This window comes from Neovison vison, chromosome 6 (assembly GCF_020171115.1).
Source record: "Neovison vison isolate M4711 chromosome 6, ASM_NN_V1, whole genome shotgun sequence".
Taxonomy (NCBI): domain Eukaryota; kingdom Metazoa; phylum Chordata; class Mammalia; order Carnivora; family Mustelidae; genus Neogale; species Neogale vison.
Window position 1 is genome coordinate 134501244 of NC_058096.1, and position 2322 is coordinate 134503565.

The 2322-nt window shown below is 39.2% G+C and overlaps 1 pseudogene; it reads left to right on the top strand.

Moving 5' to 3' along the window:
• The first annotated feature begins 1053 nt into the window (after positions 1–1053).
• LOC122910136 lies at positions 1054–2084 on the top strand (annotated as a pseudogene).
• The last annotated feature ends 238 nt before the right edge of the window (positions 2085–2322 follow it).

Below are 2322 nucleotides of genomic sequence, written 5' to 3' on the forward strand. Positions count from 1 at the left end.
TTAATAGTATACCTTTATTAGAGACAAAAATATTTGCTATTTATGAGAGGCCTCCAGGGTCAGAAGGCCTCAGTTTGAATCTCAGCTCCACGTCTTCCTATCTAGCTGAACTTGGGTGGTTATTTAAGTCCCTGAAGTGTTAGTGTTGCCAAATGCTGGATCCTCAAAAATTCCACGAAAATAACCTGTTGAAAGGTAAATCTGAATCTATTGCTCACTAAGGGAGAACACAGATTTGACAACGAATTAGTAGCATCTTGGAAGGAAGAGAGCAAAGCTGTGATATGAAGTTTTGTTATTTGGTGGGCTTAGGGTTTCTTTCTTGTTCTTTCTCCAGCTCCTTTAGGTGTAGGGTTAGGTTGTGTACCTGAGACCTTTCTTGTTTCTTGAGAAAAGCTTGTACCGCTATATATTTTCCTCTCAGGACTGCCTTTGTTGTGTCCCACAGATTTTGAACCGTTGTATTTTCATTATCATTTGTTTCCATGATTTTTTTCAATTCTTCTTTAATTTCCCGGTTGACCCATTCATTCTTTAGAAGGATGCTGTTTAGTCTCCATGTATTTGTGTTCTTTCCAAACTTCCTCTTGTGGTTGAGTTCTAGCTTCAGAGCATTGTGGTCTGAAAATATGCAGGGAATGATCCCAATCTTTTGATACCGGTTGAGTCCTGATTTAGGACCGAGGATGTGATCTATTCTGGAGAATGTTCCATGTGCACTAGAGAAGAATGTGTATTCTGTTGCTTTGGGATGAAGTGTTCTGAATATATCTGTGATGTCCATCTCATCCAGTGTATCATTTAAGGCCTTTATTTCCCTGTTGATCTTTTGCTTGGATGATCTGTCCATTTCAGTGAGGGGAGTGTTAAAGTCCCCTACTATTATTATATTATTGTTGATGTGTTTCTTTGATTTTGTTATTAATTGGTTTATATAGTTGGCTGCGCCCACGTTGGGGGCATAGATATTTAAAATTGTTAGATTTGGTTTAAGGCAAGTCTTTCAAGGCAAGGGATGGCTTTTAATTAGGATGGGATAAAGGTCACAGCAGAATGCTTGAGGATTTGTGGGTACAGCAAAATGAGGGCTTTGAGGTAAAGGTATGGAAAAAACAGAAAGCAAAGAATTATTTGATGCTATCTATTGAAAAGCCAAACAGTCTTACATTCATTAAAAATGGATTTTTTAGGAAGTTCCTGAAAGGAACATTGAAGCTATTTTTAACTTTTATCTCTCTGGACAAAAATTTCCGGCAATAGTTAAGACATTGTGATAAAGACAGTGGCAGAGTAAAATCACGATAATGTGTATAGTCAAGTATGTTTGTGACGTGGAGCGAGTAGATGGTTTTGATTCTTAGTTTCCATTTGCAAAATGGGAATAATAATAGCATATTTATGGATGATTTGCCAAGTAAGTATTAACAGACCTTCTAGAAGGAAACTGTATGAAGTAGAGGAAGAAAGTTTCAAAGTTGGTCAAATGTAGATTTACTTCTAAATTACAACTTTGTGGTAAGTATGATTCTGTTTTGGTGGTCCTCAGAGTGATACTTCTGACAGGGTTATTGTGGGAATTATATTAAATAATGAATGAGAGTCCCAAAAATCAAATATGCAAGTTGACTCAGTGAAAAGCAGCAGAAGTGACTTAAATCTTTAAGTGTCAAATGGAGAAATACTTCATATGCAACCTCAGGCTTCAGCCATACCTCTCCAGGCAAATTCTGCTTCCCTGCAATATCTTCTCCTTTGGCTTTCCAGCAACCAGTAAAAGCATTTAACAACCATGGTTCTCGTTCTCCAGGCACCAAAGAAACAACAGCTCATAACCAACACCTCCCCAGCCGGGTCCTCCCATGGCTCAGAGCACACAGTCCCAGCAAGTCTTCCCAACAATCTCAACAGTCCTACTTCAACCAGATCTGCAGGAACAACCACAGTGAGAAGTGGCTTGCTGAGACCCACTTCCCCACCCCCCAATGCCTCACAGGAAACTTGCACAACCTATTCGTGGACCCTTCCCAGCTCCTAAAACCTGTGGTCGCCTGAAAGAGGACAGTTGGATAAACGGTTGTTATTGATGAGCAGAGACAAGAATGCAGGGGTCCACAGCTTCATGGATACCCCTTTACTAAACTAAAAGACAACTTTTATATGCACACTGTTCAGATAAGGCTTGGAATTTATAAAACCCCAGCCTTCTCTGCCATAAGTAGCACAAACTGACAGAGATGATCAAAAAGCAGGGGTGTTTTGGTTTTTGTTTGTTTGGTTTTTATTTATTAAATTTTGGTGGGGGGGTTTTAAGTTGTTTTTTGT